Below are 19,415 nucleotides of genomic sequence, written 5' to 3' on the forward strand. Positions count from 1 at the left end.
TGATGAAATAAACTTGCATGTATACTAGTTGTATGAACGGGTTTGACAAACCTTAAATAATTGTATAGCAACGACCCACACTATGGTAACACAAACGCAGCATCGTGTAGGAGAATAATGCAGCAACATGCCAGCCACAACTGGCGCCGATCCGAGGTGGGAAAGGAAGGAGGTTCGCTGCACCGCCCCTCCCCCGTCTCAAAGACAATTCCTCTGTAGCCGTTTATATTTCTGGGTGCATCAATTCCCAGATTTCTCAACCAACTTTTGCAGAATAAAATAGCACGAAAAGTAATAATTTCAGTAGTGGCAACGATTCTAGGAAATCGCCTCTTAGATATTTTCCAGCTGCTTGCAGGGAGCCTCCTCAAGAGGGCGGGCTTGTGGCCTGCAGAGGGCATTGCAGCTAGGAGGTGGAGGTGGACTTGGAGGAGGAGGAGGTTATTTGCGAACTGGCCATACCTGATGCCAACAGAAAACCCAGCTGTTTCGTTCAGTCCACAGGTACAACTGAAAAGCCACTGGAAGCTGAGTGAAACTATTCAGAAAGGGAAAGACCTTCCACTCAGAAAAGAAATACAACAAGCACTGCCTTTCGCAAATAACAATCATTCGGAACAGATAATGTTGCACAGGTTCCTCCGTCAGGGTGTTGTTTGTCTGCTGCTCTATATCCAACAGCAACTGAACCTCTTCTCCCAAATTACAGATAGCAGTAGTCGGATTTTAATACATCGGGTCAAGAGCACAGTAAACGTGTACGCAGATGACTTGACTCATTTTAAATGATAAGCAAGACCAGATCAACGGAGTTGATGTGCTTATCGTACATCAGAGATCCAGCAGAGCCACAATCGTCATGGGTAAATTGCTTTGTTACTGTGTGGTAGCCAATTTTCTATATTGGCAGCACCTATGCTTGCGTGCAACTGACCAAACAGACACCTTTTTGACATGATCATAACGGCGAATGGTTTAGTATATCTATGCTTATGTATTATCCAAGTTCAATCATGTAGCTCCAATCCGTATTTCTGAAAAATATTCGAGACAAGTATTTTCCACGGCGGCCGGTTCGTTCAACCTGCCTTGTCTCAACACAGCCACAGTATGTATCAACGGCGGATTGGCGCTGAGAAACCAGTACCAGCACTCCATGACACTATTCCTAAAACAGTTTTGAACATGACTGTTATGCAACAACCGAATACTGATTTCAATGTCAGATTAAACAGCCAGTCGGATGCACATAAACGTTAGGTACATTGACCTAGGTTTCAACACCACTAGCGGTGCCTTCTACAGGGTAACAGTTGCTAAATCGTAAAATTACATTGCTAAAAAGCAATAGTCAGAATGTGGAGCAGCTATGCTCAAGTCAAAAGTAACACATAACGTTGTAGCCTTTGTCACGTGCACCCAGCTGGAAACATGATGTTGTTCCCAGCAGGGTACACGTGGAAAAGGCTACAACCTTTTGTTTTACTTTTGAGAGAGGGGCATATGTGGAGCTTCGGAGGCGGCACAGAGGCGAAAGGTTGTTGGTGGATGTGCTTCTGTGGGTTGTGCTGTAGCCTACCTCCATGCTGTTGTGCTGGATTTTTTGTTCCTTGAAGAGAACTCTTTGACGGTTGTCTTGAGTGCCTTTGGACTTGGGACAAATCCTAATGCGGGCTTAAGTGTTTCAACGATCAGCTGGGCAGTTACTGAATTCGCTCGGTATGTTCCAGTTATGATTAAAATTACATGTAGTGTCAAGTGCCGCGCAGATCACCTGGGCATCGGCTGTGTTCGTTAGCTTTGTAGCAGTTCGTTGTTTACATTTATCAGTGGTTTGTGTTGCTACTCAGATCCTCGGGGCACCTGTTGAATTCATCTGAGTTGCTTCAGTTGTTGACTGAATTCTTATGGGTTTTAAGTGCTGCACGGATTAGCCAGGCAGCTGTTGGCATGGTTGATATTGCTGCAGATATCTTTTGTTCTATATTGATGTGGATTTAGTTGCTGAGCTGTTCAGGATAGCAGCATTGGAACCGTTTAGCGAGGCTGCAGATTGACGTTGTTGGTCCTCACGGCAATTGTGAACTTAATGGAGCTTTTGTAGCTAGTTGCCATTTCTCTTAAGGCCGCAGTAGTAGCCCTTTGGACTGCACGGAGATTATACACACGTCAAAAAAGGCATTGCATCACCCCGGTTCCCAGAGCTCCTGAAGATAGACGTTGACTGTGAGTATTGTAATACAGACACAGTCCATTGACTGTTCAGAGTTGTCACTAAACCCGCCAAAAGATGTGAACAACCATGCATGAGCAGGAGTGGGTCCGACAGTCGGTCAGTTCCAGTCATTCCACCAGGAAGGAGGTACACGGCTCGTGTAGTTCAACCATGCCTAGACGGTCAGTACCACGCTTCCATCGCGTCCACATTGTTACTTTGTGCCAGGAAGGGCTCTCAACAAGGGAAGTGTCAGAGCGTCTCGGAGTGACCCATGCGACGTTGTTCTGACATGTTGTTCGGATACAGAGAGACAGGAACTGTCGATGACATGCCTCGCTCAGGCCGCCCAAGGGCTACTACTGCAGTGGATGACTGCTACCTACGGACTATGGTTCGGAGGAACCCTGACAGCAAACGCCACCACTCTGAATAATGCTTTTCGTGCAGCCACAGCACGTCGTGTTACGACTCAAACTGTGCACAATAGACTGCATGATGCGCAACGTCACTCCCAACATCCATGGCGGGGTCCAGCTTTGCAACCACGACACCATGAAGTGCGGTACAGATGGGCCCAACAACATGCCGAAAGGAGGCATCAAGTTCTCTTTACTGTGAGTGTCGCATATGGCTTCAAGCAGACATTCGTCGGACACGACCCAGTGATTCTGAACGCCTTAGACACACTGTCCAGCGAGTGCAGCAGGTGGAGGTTCCTTGATGTTTTGGGGTGGCACTATTTGAGGCCGGCGTACGGCGCTGGTAGTCATGGAAGGCGCCGTAACGGCTGTACCACACGTGAATGCCATCCTCCGACCGATAGAGCAACCATATCGGCAGCTTCTTGGCGGGGCATCGGTCTTCATGGACGACAATTCGCGCCCCCGTGGTGCACATCTTGTGAATGACTTCTTCAGGATAACGACATGGCTCGACTAGAGTGGCCAGCATGTTCTCCAGACATGAACCGTATCGAGCATTCCTGGGATGGATTGAAAAGGGCTGTTTATGGACGTGACCCACCAACCACTCTAAGGTTCAAATGGGTCAAATAGTTCTGAGCACTATGGGACTTAACATCTATGGTCATCAGTCCCCTAGAACTTAGAACTACTTAAACCTAACTAACCTAAGGACATCACACAACACCCAGTCATCACGAGGCAGAGAAAATACCACTCTACGCGATCTACGCCAAATCGCCGTTGAGGAGTGGGACAATCTAGACCAAACAGTGCCTAGATGAACTTGTCGGTAGTATGCCACGACGAATACAGGCATGCATCAATGCAAGAGGGCGTGCTACTGGGTATTAGAGGTACCAGTGTGTACAGCATTCTGGACCACCACCTCTTAAGGTCTGGCTGTATGGTGGTACAACATGCAATGGGTGGTTTTCATGAGCAATAAACAGGCTGTAAATGATGTTTATGTTGATTATTCCAGTTTTCTGTACAGGTTCGGGAACACTCGGAACCGAGCTGATGCAAATTTTTTTTTTGATATGTGTTACTGAAATTCGTTATCGTCGGAAGGCGTGGACGATAAAGGTTTTAGAATTGTGTGAAACAAATATGTCCTTCAGCCTTCCATATCTGCATTTACTGTATGGGCTAGTGGCCCAAGTGGGTTGTCGTTTCTGGCCGTTCATGTGGTTATTGAAATAAGTGGTTGTTAAGGTGCTGTAAATGCAGTAATTCTGCAGCCCTCCACTCACGAACTGTTCGTGGGATCGAGCTCGCGGCACACTGTCTTCTGCCTAGGACGGCGCGCAGTAGAAACGCACGCTTTTGCCACTTTGTCATTTCTACAGTGTCAGTTCGTCTAAGCAGTATCGTGAAGACACGACGACAACCGAACAGATCTATCGCCGGCGTGGTTTAAATCCCAACAGTGCGCTTGGTTCGTACAACAGGAGCCTAAACAACTTGTTACTGTGTCTACTTCCACCCCTTAACATAACAGCGTCACACTCCTTTTTTAACAAACCACAGTTGCCTAAGATTTTAATAGTAACAACAGTTAAATATGTAAAATGTTTTCATACAATAACAATTTGTTAAGGTAACTGCTTAGTACATTGCTTGAACATAATTTCGAAAAAAAGAAAATGTTATTCAGACAAATGCATAATTTGAAAACCATTCACTCGAAAAATTGAAAGTCACACTTCTCAGAATACTTTTAATGACCCGATGATGGCAGTTAGCCGAAACCAGTAATTATGAATTGTACAGCATATGAGATCAAGACGCACATTTATAAATAACAAAGCAAACATGATCGTAGTTTCAGTTACAGACTACTTGTCTTCAATTGATGCATTTTTTGAAACAAATCTCTTACTGAAGTATAAGAATTGCAAGGTTTCACGAACGTTATTTCTACCTTAAGCGCCATCAGTATATGATTCCAAATATTGACATTAAATGAGAAATTATTATTAATATTAAGATGATGATGATGATGACAAAAATCCAATTATAGTAATGAACGTTTTGTATCCACAGGAACATAATTTTGACCAACATAAATTGTCTTTTATTCATCTTTATCATTTTCTCTGTGCTATATTGTACGCTGTTTTAATTCCTGTCAGACGCGAACTGGAGAAATTAAGTAGCGAAATTGCTACAGGATTTAGGTTTTTTCTTTAAATAAGAATATCACAAGAAAATGGGCAAGCGATATTTATGTTAACGATGTGAATGGTTCCTTCTTTTGTACATAAAAGTGATGTGTCTAATTTCTGTTAATTTCCTTCTCTTACACGTAATATGAAAAAAAATATACAGACTTACATGGAACGATGATTTATCTGTGTAGGACTCGAAGCACTCTGCACTTTAAGTTTATTTTCATTGTAACTTAAAATATTTTTCCCAGCTCTCTCGTCCCAACTGGTGATTATGTTGCTGACTAATGTATAGTCTTCATCACAAATTTCCTTTCTTAATCTGTCTTGAAAATCAGACGCTGATAATTGTGCACTGTGGCTCCATATCTCATTCCTGGATGGTATTTAAGGCTTGAGTGTTACAATGACAGATAATCGATGAGTTCCTGTGTATCAGTTTCCCCGAGCCTGGCGAGAAAGATTGTCAAGTGTCGAAAAAGCCAGGCGAATGCATTACGTTTAGCGTTAGGGAGAAGTTTCCAATCTCGTCGTAAAACTTGGTCAACGTCTGTCATTTTAAAGGTGGTTTTCGTGACAATAGACAGTTTTCGTCTTTTTGTTGTTGTTGTGGTCTTCGGTCCTGAGACTGGTGTAATGCATCTCTCCATGCTACTCTATCCTGTGCAAGCTTCTTCATCTCCCAGTACCTACTGCAACCTACATCCTTCTGAATATGCTTAGTGTATTCATCTCTTGGTCTCCCTCTACCATTTTTACCCAGCACGCTGCCCTCCAATACTAAATTGGTGATCCCTTGATGCCTCAGTGCATGTCCTACCAACCGATCCTTTCTTCTAGTCAAGTTGTGCCACAAACTTTTCTTCTCTCGAATCCTATTCAATACCTCCTCATTAGTTATGTGATCTACCCATCTAATCTTCAGCACTCTTCTGTAGCACCACATTTCTAAAGCTTCTATTCTCTTCTTGTCCAAACTATTTATCGTCCATGTTTCACTTCCATACATAGCTACACTCCATACAAATACTTCCAGAAACAACTTCCTGACACTTAAATCTATACTCTCTTACAGAACTACAATGTCAACGGCGAACCTCAAAGTTTTTATTTCTTCTCCATGGATTTTAATACCTACTCCGAATTTTTCTTTTGTTTCCTTCACTGCTTACTCAATATACAGGTTGCATAACATCGTGGACAGGCTACAACACTGTCTCACTCCCTTCCCAACCGCTGCTTCCCTTTCATGGCCCTCGACTCTTATAACTGTCATCTGCTTTCTGTACAAATTGTAAATAGGCTTTCGCTCCATGTATTACATACCCCTGCCACCTTCAGAATTTGAAAGAGAGTATTCCAGCCAACATTGTCAAAAGCTTTCTCTAAGTCTATAAGTGCTAGAAACGTAGGTTTGACTTTCCTTAATCTAGCTTCTAAGATAAGTCGTAGGGTCAGTATTGCCTCACGTGTTCCGATATTTCTACGGCAACCAAACTGATGTTCCCCGAGATCGGCTTCTACTAGTTTTTCCATTCGTCTGTAAAGAATTCGCGTTAGTATTATGCAGCCGTGACTTATTAAACTGATAGTTCGGTGATTTTCACTGTTCCTAATGCTAATAGTTTTCTTGCATAGATACATGTGTATCATATTCGCTTCAACACTACACGCTTCACATAAGAATGATTTTACATTTGTTCGAAATTGCATTCTTACGCTACGCGCGGCAGGTGGAACCAGCTGGCCCTTCAAACTGAACCTCTCGCCGATCCGAGCAGAAAGGCTCGAGATACGCTCGCGGAAACTGTGCAGCACTCTTCTCTCCACTCCCGTCGCACATGTTCCTCACCGTTGAAGCAACGTGCCCTGCGCAGGCAGCAACGCCGCGGAACGAAAGACCCGCCTCCTGGAGACAAACCATTCTGCCCATCCAAACGCACTCAGGTGCCGACAAACCACCCTGAGGTGTCAGCGGTGCACAGTGGCGCTTTCGTAGACGTTTCCACTTCGAATGATGGCCGCGCACCGAGTAAACCTTGTGCAACACTGGTCTCTGTGGTCACACAAATGACGGCGCTGCTCGGCCAACGTGCATGCCACCACTCTGCCATTTCAATCATTTATTATGGTTCCGCTGTTCTGCACGCCCTGTTATCGTGGCGCGTCATGTACCATTGCTTCGCAGTGTTCCACTTTTTACAAACAATAGCCAAGTTTAATAGGTCACAGCTGCAAAATACTAACGCGAATTCTCTACAGGCGAACGGAAAAACTGGTAGAAGCCGACCTCGGGAAAGATCAGTTTGGATTCCGTAGTAAGGTTGGAACACGTGAGGCAATACTGACCCTACAACGTATCTGAGAAGAGAGATTAAGGAAAGGCAAACCTACGCTTCTAGCATTTGTAGACTTAGAGAAAGCTATTGACAATGTTGACTGGAATACTCTCTTTCAAATTCTGAAGGTGGCAGGGGTATATAATACATGGAGCGAAAGGCTATTTACAATTTGAACAGAAAGCAGGTGGCAGTTATAAGAGTCGAGGGGCTTGAAAGGGAAGCAGTGATTGGGAAGGGAGTAAGACAGGGTTGTAGCCTCTACCCGATGTTATTCTATCTGTTTATTGAGCAAGCAGTAAAGGGAACAAAAGAAAAATTCGGAGTAGGTATTAAAATCCATGGAGAAGAAATAAAAACTTTGAGGTTTGACGATGACATTGTAATTCTGTCACAGACAGCAAAGGAATTGGAAGAGCAGTTCAAAGGTATGGACAGTGTCTTGAAACGAGGATATAAGATGAACATAAACAAAAGCAAAACGAGGATAATGGGATGTAGTCGAATGCAGTCGGGTGATGCTGAGGGAATTAGATTAGGAAATGAGACACTTAACGTAGGAAAGGAGTTTTGCTATTTGGGGAGCAAAATAACTGATGATGATCGAAGTAGAGAGGATATAAAATGTAGACTGGCAATGGCAAGGAAAGCGTTTCTGAAGAAGAGAAATTTGTCAACATCGAGTATTGATTTACGTGTCAGGAAGTCGTTTCTGAAAGTGTTTGTATGGAGTATAGCCATGTATGGAAGTGATACAAGGACGATAAATAGTTTACACAAGAAGAGAATAGAATCTTTCGAAATGTGGTGCTACAGAAGAATGCTGAAGATTAGATGGGTAGATCACATAACTAATGAGGATATATTGAATATAATTGAGGAGAAGATGAAGTTGTGGCACAACTTGACTAGAAGAATGTATCGGTTCGTAGGACATGTTCATAGGCATCAAGGGATCATCAATTTAGTACTGGGGGTAGCGTGGAGGGTAAAAGTGTAGAGGGAGAGAAAGAGATGAATACACTAAGCAGTTTCAGAAGGATGTAGGTTGCAGTAGGTACTGGGAGATGAAGCTTGCACAGAATAGAGAGCATGGAGAGCTGCATCAAATCAGTCTCAGGAGTGAAGACCACAACAACAACAGTGGAGTATTTATTGACTATACTGTATACATCTTGAGGTGATTTACCGGTGCTACTCCTCGGTGGGTGTTTGCACTTTTCCTTTTGTGCACGTCTCTAGTGAGAACCAGGCCGGCAGGCCTGGCTCATTACTGCCTGCCGGTTAACAGCCTACAGGCAGCGGACCCCAAGCGGCCAACAACCTCTAGAAAGAGAGTCTGTTGCGATCTTTCAACACCAGCACCACTCTCTCTTATTGCTCGTATGGGCACCAAGGTTCTCTATAAGGATTACCAGCGGGCTAAGAACTTAAACTGGTCTCTTCAAAATTGCCATCACATTGAGAAGGAACCCACTCCATATTAACACATGGGCTGAGAGGCTTTCACGGTAACTGTTCGGATCATATATCTTTGAAGGCTGTGTGAATGGAAATTCGTACATTGATATGTTACAAACATGTTATTTAAAAGTCGATACGAGACTGATGAAGAGTAGAGCAAAAGTGTTGAGAAAGCGTCTCCAAGGACAACTCGCGATAACGTCCTGCAAGATGTCTAGGGGGACATGGGCACACATAGAGTGCAATGCGTTTATGTGTAATGTCTCCAATATATAACATTCTATTTCGACTTAGAGATACCGTGACCTCTCGGACACACTGATTAACAGCTGATACAGAGACACTGTTTCCAGATTCTCTGCTAGGCAGTGAGCTTTATACTCCTCTGATATTGAAGCTACACATCTTTTCTACTGTAAGTAGGCTGTTTAGGTTTATTTATTGGTAAGGCCACCGTCACGTAGCGCTCTATATGAAAATCACTGGCTGTGCCGTGTGCAGTCTGTGGCTGGTTTACATTGTTGTCTGCCATTGTAGTGTTGGGGAGCGGCAGCTGGATGCTAACAGCGCGTAGCGTTGTGCAGTTGGAGGTGAGCCGCCAGCAGTGGTGGACGTGGGGAGAGAGATGGCGGAGTTTTGAAATTTGTAAGAATTGGTGTCATGAACTGATATATATATTATGACTTTTAAGGTAAATACATTGTTTTTTCTGTATTAAAATCTTTTATTTGCTAACTATGCCTATCAGTAGTTAGTGCCTTCAGTAGTTTGAATCTTTTATTTAGCTGGCAGTAGTGGCGCTCGCTGTATTGCAGTAGTTCGAGTAACGAAGATTTTTGGTGATGTAAGTGATTTGTGAAAGGTATAGGTTAATGTTAGTCAGGGCCATTCTTTCATAGGGATTTTTAAAAGTCAGACTGCGTTGCGGTAATAATATTGTGTGTCAGTTTAAGCACAATCATGTATAATTGTTCAAAGGGGACGTTTCATATGTTGACCCTTAGCTGAGGATACCTCACTAGAATCTCTGATTTTTTTCTTGTAGTTTGCGTAATTATTGTAGATATTGTTTATTGCTAGCGCGTAATTCTAGAGAGAATCGCCTTTGTAATTGCAGTCTTTCATTGTTGTACAGTAAACCAGTTTTGGCATGCATGTAGATTTGCACCAAGTATTTCGCAGCTGCGTTTGCAATTAACTAGACATTATTTTCAGTGCTATGTTAATGTGTTCTCTTATTTTTTCTCTTCAAATTGTGGTTTTCTATGTTAGCGTGTGAATTATTGTGACAATAATAGCGTGTGAAAAACGTAACACTAGGCTCCAGAGTAAACTGAGAAATAATAGTGACGACGAGCGTAGCTTACCAGGACCACTGTGTAATAAATTAACAGACATTGAAAGTAGTAATTTGGTAACTATGCATAGGGAAATGGAGCGGGCTGCAAATAATGGCGTAGGCAGTGAAACAATTAGTGAACAGGGAAGCATTATCATTCGATCGGTCGGCAACAGCTCGCCTCTGGATTCCGAAATGACAGGACACAATCTTACAAATACTGTAGATTCAGATTTTGCGTCCTCGCCGTTTCTTCAAATAAGTCAAGACACATTTTCTGCTTTTCAAACTGCGAATATTGCCGGTTCAAATGCATTGCCGAATAGCACTGAGGAACATGTTTCAGACACCAGTGCATTGTTATTACAATTAATGCAACAAATGGGACAAAAGCTCCAAAAGTTAGACACAATGGAACAACACCAGAGACAAACACAGCAACAGTTAGACATATTGGAACAAAATCTTCAAAAGTTAGACACAATGGAACAAAAGCTTCGGAAATTAGACACCACGCTTGAACAAACACATGAAGATTTAACTAATGAGTTACATAACATTGAATCGAAATGTCAAAAAGAATATAATCTGCTTTTTAACTTTGTCTTTGCCATAAAACATTTCACTTCACATTTCCAGTATGCTTTGCCACACTGAGAAACTGTTAACATGCAACAATGTTTTGAAGTTAACTATCCAGTCTAGAACGTAGGGAACATTTTTAAACAGAAATTACGAATGAATTGTTATAATGAACAGACGACACGGTGTTGTTATTTCTACATTCTTGCTTGTTAGTTGCACTATTATGTAACGACTATAAGGCTTACATACTTAGAACACATACTGTTAATGAGATTTTAATGCAACATTTTGGTTTAGTTGAAAAGACATTCTTTATTTGAAGTACTTTCTGTGAGATTAAAGATGACTTAGCATTTGGTTTCTTTGATAGCTACACGATTATATCACGACGCTACTAATGTGTGACACAATTTACATTGTGCTTTTGCGGTGTATCTGTTTCATATCTGCACAGTTTTTCTGAATTCTTCTGGAAAGGAAAACATGTTTTAGTAGTAACTTTGTGGTATAGCCACAATGAGACAGGCTTTTCTGTAGCACAACAATATGTTACAATACAGTAATTACTTCATCACGTCAATAAGCGTAGTAACTACGATATCTATACGCAAAGCATTTCACTTTTGTTTATCATGAGGTAAGTACATTGACTTCTGCAGAACTTAGCTTTCGGAGGGCGATAACTACGACACTTCCACCGAGATTATCTTACAACACGACGCACAGTTTAGCGCTACAGTACACGTAGTTGAGTGATTAATTTTGTACTTAAAACATTTATTTTTAAAGATATTTGAAGTACAATGATACAAAGGTTTTCTGTGATACATTTCATTCCATTGCTGTAATCTGTAACACCTGATGATATAATTACATTAATCTTCAGGGGGGTACTTTGTGTACCATGTGTTTGGCAAGCACAAGGAGCCCTAGCTAATATGGTATTTGCTTATACAACTTTACACAACGGTACCATGTTTCTCTGACACACAAATTACACAGCTGTCTGATTATTTAACAGAGAAACAAACATTTATTGTACTACATCAATGACAGATATTTACGTATTTACACGGTTGGATAACTTCACACTTATGAAATTGTATTTTGTCTGTACTTTGTGAACAGTTCGTATTTTTTTGGGAACCATTGTCATACTATGAGAGCTTTGAATGATGTATTTGGTATGGGTTCATGATTTTTAAAGTACGTTTGAGGCAGATGACACTTTTGACATGAGCAGAGAATGTTTTTTTAGGTTTTGAAATTATTGGAGGAAGCTACGACGATTTTGAGATTTGACTGAGGTGTTATGATGTTATTATTACGATGACTATGTGTATTATGGTGTTGAGGTATGTTTATCATCAATAAGCTGATGGTATATGAGGAATTTGATTATGCTACATATTTATACTGATGAAATATTGAAGAAGTGTCGACGAATATGTATATGTTTAATAAGGTAAGGAATAATGAGTAGTGGTTAGAGACTCTGGTTTGTGAAAAAGGATGTTGGAAACCGAGAATCATACTTTAAGATTTATGAAATGTATGTAAATGCGTGAATGTATTACAATGCCGACGAAATTTTTTCGGTACTATTATATTTAAAGGATTTTGTTTCCACAGATTTGTAACACAAATTCTTGACCTGTGATTTTTTTTTTTATATGAGACTGCCACTGTAGGGGAAACTGGTGTCGTAAATATTTCGGTAAGAAAGTTAAGTGACCACCTGCACGTAATGCGTCGTGGGCACCCAGCTGGGCGACATCCACCTGGAAACAAGCCATTAGTGGGTGCCTTTCAGAGGCACAGGTGGAGAAAAAAAAGAGGCCATTATCCTCGGTATTCACATTCCTTTGTAGAAAGCACCGCAAATACATGCTCATTTCTTGGAAACATTCTTACATCTGCACACCTGACTATGACAAGTGTCTTTCTACGAGAGTTGAGAGAACTTCTTCTGACTTATGAAATGCCTCATAGCTATTGAATGATGTTTTTATTCTTTACTTTGCATAATTGCTTATTTCATTTGATATCTGTTTTCCAGCTGTGTTACAGCATTGGTTTTATAAAATAAAATTAAATGCATTTGCTAATGTGAAAACTTTCTGTCAACAGATCTGTTAAATAATAATTTTATGATCCACATTCTTCAAAAATGGAGCACTTGGAAAGGAAAGAACAATAAGAAGGGACTAGTAACAATAACTGCTTATGTAATTTTCTTTTCAAGTACTTGGTAATTTATTTCATAGAATTAGTGTTGTGGTGCACCACTTTAATGACATAGATATTCTACATCTACATCTACATCCGTACTCCGCAAGCCACCTGACGGTGTGTGGCGGAGGGTACCCTGAGTACCTCTATCGGTTCTCCCTTCTATTCCAGTCTCGTATTGTACGTGGAAAGAAGGATTGTCGGTATGCTTCTGTGTGGGCTCTAATCTCTCTGATTTTATCCTCATGGTCTCTTCGCGAGATATACGTAGGAGGGAGCAATATACTGCTTGACTCTTCGGTGAAGGTATGTTCTCGAAACTTCAACAAAAGCCCGTACCGAGCTACTGAGCGTCTCTCCTGCAGAGTCTTCCACTGGAGTTTATCTATCATCTCCGTAACGCTTTCGCAATTACTAAATGATCCTGTAACGAAGCGCGCTGCTCTCCGTTGGATCTTCTCTATCTCTTCTATCAACCCTATCTGGTGCGGATCCCACACTGCTGAGCAGTATTCAAGCATTGGGCGAACAAGCGTACTGTAACCTACTTCCTTTGTTGTCGGATTGCATTTCCTTAGGATTCTTCCAATGAATCTCAGTCTGGCATCTGCTTTGCCGACGATCAACTTCATATGATCATTCCATTTTAAATCACTCCTAATGCGTACTCCCAGATAATTTATGGAATTAACTGCTTCCAGTTGCTGACCTGCTATTTTGTAGCTAAATGATAAGGGACCTATCTTTCTATGTATTCGCATCACATTACACTTCGCTACATTGAGATTCAATTGCCATTCCGTGCACCATGCGTCAATTCGCTGCAGATCCTCCTGCATTTCAGTACAATTTTCCATTGTTGCAACCTCTCGATACACCACAGCATCATCTGCAAAAAGCCTCAGTGAACTTCCGATGTCATCCACCAGGTCATTTATGTATATTGTGAATAGCAACGGTCCTATGACACTCCCCTGCGGCACACCTGAAATCACTCTTACTTCGGAAGACTTCTCTCCATTGAGAATGACGTGCTGCGTTCTGTTATCTAGGAACTCCTCAATCCAATCACACAATTGATCTGATAGTCCGTATGCTCTTACTTTGTTCATTAAACGACTATGGGGAACTGTGTCAAACGCCTTGCGGAAGTCAACAAACACGGCATCTACCTGTGAACCCGTGTCTAAGGCCCTCTGAGTCTCGTGGACGAATAGCGCGAGCTGGGTTTCACACGATCGTCTTTTTCGAAACCCATGCTGATTCCTACAGAGTAGATTTCTAGTCTCCAGAAAAGACATTATACTCGAACATAATACGTGTTCCAAAATTCTACAACTGATCGACGTTAGAGATATAGGTCTATAGTTCTGCACATCTGTTCGACGTCCCTTCTTGAGAACGGGGATGACCTGTGCCCTTTTCCAATCCTTTGGAACGCTTCGCTCTTCTAGAGACCTACGGTACACCGCTGCAAGAAAGGGGGCAAGTTCCTTCGCGTACTCTGGGTAAAATCGAACTGGTATCCCATCAGGACCAGCGGCCTTTCCTCTTTTGAGCGATTTTAATTGTTTCTCTATCCCTCTGTCGTCTACTTCGATATCTACCATTTTGTCAACTGTGCGACAATCTAGAGAAGGAAGCACAGTGCAGTCTTCCTCTGTGAAACAGCTTTGGAAGAAGACATTTAGTAATTCGGCCTTTAGTCTGTCTTCCTCTGTTTCAGTACCATTTTGGTCACAGAGTGTCTGGACATTTTGTTTTGATCCACCTACCGCTTTGACATAGGACATATTAATATGTGAATAGACATTTCCCTTTTCTACATTGTTGTCTTTACTGTAATATTTTTTCTGCTTGAGCTTTGTCATATTTAGGTATAAGTTATAGCATTTGCTGCTGCTGTTTGCCATGCATTGTGCTACTGAATGTCACTTTGTATTACTAGGTTAAGCCAATTTTATTACTGATTTATTTTTCTTGTTTGCTGCACATTGCCTTATATTAGTAGTAATATTGCTGCCTTTTTTGCCAATTTCCATTTTTTTATCACTGCTGTTTGTGTTGTTTTGTGCTGCTGCATTGCCTCGTCCCTTAGTTTAGCATCTGAGCTCAGTATATTTAAGTTAGCTTAAGAGGGGGTAGACTATATAAGAAACTAACTATGACGGATTGGAAGAAAAGCATTGAGAAACTATAAGAAAATGGTTTGGCCAAAAAAGTAGTGTACAGTGGAGGAAAGCTATTTTTGAAAGAGGATGAGAACAGAATACAGAAAGCATGCTTGGATAGGATTTTTTTGGGCTGGAGCAAATGTTGAAATAAGAGGGGCGATCTATGGAATGAAGTTTTGGGTTGGACTTCAGTACCAAATGTTACCCTGAAAACGAACCCTGTCCTTTCCTTTTGTGTTATCCCACTATGTGTTTGTGTACCCTTGTTTATTTGTTTTCTTCCTGTCTCTGTGTGCTGTTTCATAGAATTTTTTCTCTTCTAATACTAAGCTACATTCACTATGATGAGGAATACTGTTATCCTCGATTATAATTTGCATTAATAATATGTTATTTACTTCGTAAAGATGTTTACACATTATTTATTCTGTTTTGTTCTAATGTTCATGTGGGAAGTTGATGTTCCAAAAGTTATTCTGATCTTTTATGTATGTACTTACGTCATAATTTTTGTAACACTGATGTATTTGTTATTTCGATTCTTTTGTAAAGCCTGTATTACGGCAAATGTTATCTGTACTATTATGTTCTTTAATGATATATTTTGTACCTTTGTTATTGTATTATTATGTTATAAAATTGTAATTGACACCAGTTGATCAAATTAAGTATTTTGTAAATTACATTTCACTGCACACGTTTCTGTTGGTCACAGTATATGGACAATATGTGAGAAGTAGGGACTGATAGTGTTTGCACGTGTGTTAATAATTCAGCAAAGGACTGGACAACAGCATTGTTGGTTCTAAGGACAATTCGAAAAACTTTGTGTGTGCACAAGTTGTGGTTGATGGACTTGCTATATTCTTTGCAAGACTCTTCGATGGTGATTGTGCACCTGCACAGTCGCAACAGATGGCTGCTGGCTATCTCTACAAGGACTGAAGTGGGTCTACACCTTTGATGACTCACCAATACCGTTATTTCTATAAGGACTGCAGTGGGTCTGCACCTCTGGTGGCCCACCAATACCGTAATCTCTACCAGGACTACAATGGGTCTACTCTGTGTTGAGCTACCTACCAATATTCTTCAAATCTTCGACTGACTCTGCTCTGGGTTTGCTCTGTTGTGGCCCATTACCTGTCTGCATGTCAAGAGTCAGCACTGTCTTTCCGTTGGAAGGACAACACTACTGCTTCAAGAGTGCATGGAAATCCACTACTTCTGTGTGCATTTTCTTTTACTACTCAGACTTTGAGAAAAACACTGCAATTTTACTTTGATGAATGATCAGGACTGTCTTTATGGACTGTGAGAAAATTTTAGCTTTTGACCAACATTGTATCGATAAGTGTGTGCATTTCATTTCTTTGCTATTGTTATTACGAAAAAAATTTATCAAATCATTATTGGCCAGTGCTCAAAACAATTTGTAAAATTTTTTGTGGGGAGCATGGGGGCTATGTAAGTAGGCTGTTTAGGTTTATTTATTGGTAAGGCCGCCGTCACGTAGCACTCTATATGAAAATCACTGGCTGTGCCGTGTGCAGTCTGTGGCTGGTTTGCATTGTTGTCTGCCATTGTACTGTTGGGCAGCGGCAGCTGGATGCTAGCAGCGCGTAGCATTGCGCAGTTGGAGGTGAGCCGCCAGCAGTGGTGGACGTGGGGAGAGAGATGGCGGAGTTTTGAAATTTGTAAGAATTGGTGTCATGAACTGATATATATATATATTATGACTTCTAAGGTAAATACATTGTTTCTTCTGTATTAAAATCTTTTATTTGCTAACTATGCCTATCAGTAGTTAGTGCCTTCAGTAGTTTGAATCTTTTATTTAGCTGGCAGTAGTGGCGCTCGATGTATTGCAGTAGTTCTAGTAACGAAGATTTTTGGTGAGGTAAGTGATTTGTGAAAGGTATAGGTTAATGTTAGTCAGGGCCATTCTTTCGTAGGGATTTTTAAAAGTCAGATTGCGTTCCACTAAAAATATTGTGTGTCAGTTTAAGCACAGTCGTGTATAAGTTTTTCAAAGGGGACGTTTCACTACCCGTTTCTTATTAGTAGCAGTACAATCTGCATGAGTTGCAACTTCATGAGACTCTGAAACCTATTCACAAAGCCGGCCGGGGTGGCCCAGCGGTTCCAGGCGCTACAGTTTGGAACCGCGAGACGGCTCCGGTCACAGATTTGAATCCTGCCTCGGGCATGGATGTGTGTGATGTCCTTAGGTTAGCTGGGTTTAAGTAGTTCTCCGTTCTAGGGGACTGATGACCTCAGTAGTTAAGTCCAATAGTCCTCAAAGCCATTTTAACCACCCCATTTACAAAGGCTAAATATTTGCACAGCCCAATTTTCAGCGTGACACTTCAACAGCAGTGTAGTATGACGTTCATCGTGTGAGACTGCTGTTCGGTGGACTGGATGGGAGATGCACTCATACTCGTGACGTGTATCAGTCAGTTATCTGAGCGAGAGGTAGCGGCTTCAGGGTCTGCGAAAGTGACAACGGCAGACACCATACCCCCCCACCCCCGAAATAACGCAAGTGAGTGACACCATGTGACAGGACACACTATGGGCACCTTTATATGAAGTATCCGATAACATGCCTTATCATTGTATACGATATATATACACTACTGTCCATTAAAATTGCTACACCACGAAGACGACGTGCTACAGGCGCGAAATTTAACCGACAGGAAGAGGATGCTGTGATATGCAAAGAGTTACCTTTCTAGAGCATTCACACAAGGCTGGCGCCGGTGGAGACACCTACAACGACCTGACATGAGGAAAGTTTCCAACAGATTTTTTATACACCAACAGCTGTTGACCGGCGTTGCCTGGTAAAACGTTGTTGTGATCCATAGTGCAAGGCGGAGAAATGCGTACCATCACTTTTCCGACTTTAATAAAGGCCGGATTGTAGCTTATCGCGATTTCGGTTTATCGTATCGCGACAATGCTGCTCGCGTTGGTCGAGATCCAATGACTGTTAGCAGAGTATGGAATCGGTGGGTTCACGAGGGTAATACTGAACACCGTGCTGGATCCCAATGGCCTCGTATCACCAGCAGTCGAGATGACAGGCATCTTATCCGCATGGCTGTAACGGATCGTGCAGCCATGCCTCGATCCCTGAGTCAGTAGATGAGGACGTTTACAAGACATCAACCGTCTGCACCAACAGTTCGACGATTTTTGCAGCAAGATGGACTAACAGCTCGGAGACCATGACTGTAGATACCCTTGACGCTGCATCACAGAGCGCCTCAACGACGAACCTAGGTGCACGAATGGCAAAATATCATTTTTTCGGAAGAATCCAGGTTCTGTTTACAGCATGATTATGGTTGCATCCATGTTTGACGACATCGCGGTGAACGCACATTGGAAGCGTGTATTGGTCATCGCCACATTGGCGTATAACCCGGCGTGATGGTATGAGGTACCAGTGGTTACATGTCTCGGTCACCTCTTGTTCACATTGACGGCACTTTGACCAGTGGACGTTACATTTCAGATGTGTTACGACCTGTGGCTCTACCCTTCATTCGATCCCTGTGAAACCATATATTTCAGAAGGATAATGCACAGCCGCATGTTGCAGGTCCTATCCGGGCCTTTCTGGATACAAAAAATGTTTGACTGCTGCCCTGGCCAGCACATTCTCCAGATCTCTCACCAGCTGAAAACATCTGGTCAATGGTGGCCGAGTAACTGGCTCGTCACGATGCGCCAGTAACTACTCTTCATGAACTGTGGTATCGTGTTGAAGCTGAATGGGCAGCTGTATCTATACACGCCATCCAACAATGCCCAGGCGTTTCAAGGCAGTTATTACAGCCAGAGGTGGTTGTTCTGGGTACTAATTTCGCAGGATCTATGCGCCGAAATTGCGTGAAAATGTAATCACATGTCAGTTCTAGTATAATATATTTGTCCAGTGAATACCCTTTTATCATCTGCATTTCTTCTTGGTGTAGCAATTTTAATGGCCAGTGGTATATAACGTTGATAATATGCATTTGTTTGTAAGAAATACTCTGTATGTTGATGGGCCCGTGCATTGCTAGGCGGTCCAAATCACCAACACTGGTATAGACAGGTGGGCTGATCACAAACACGTCAATAAAAATTCAGAATAAATGCAATTGTATGGTTTCTTCCTTGCATACTTTCAATAATAGCAAAAGAAGATTAGCATGATGTGAAACAGCTTAACAGGATGGGAATCCTTATCCAAGGCGACAATCAAATGACAAATTTTCGATTCCAGGGCGCACGTTTTGCCGATACCTTTTCCAGTATTGTATATAGAAATGCATATTGGGTGGTAAACCTACCGTCACATTTGAACAAGGGAATGCATGAGGAATCGACATACAGAACACTATAACGCTGAAACAAACTACGGGTCAGT

This window comes from Schistocerca gregaria, chromosome 8, assembly GCF_023897955.1.
Source record: "Schistocerca gregaria isolate iqSchGreg1 chromosome 8, iqSchGreg1.2, whole genome shotgun sequence".
NCBI classification, from domain to species: domain Eukaryota; kingdom Metazoa; phylum Arthropoda; class Insecta; order Orthoptera; family Acrididae; genus Schistocerca; species Schistocerca gregaria.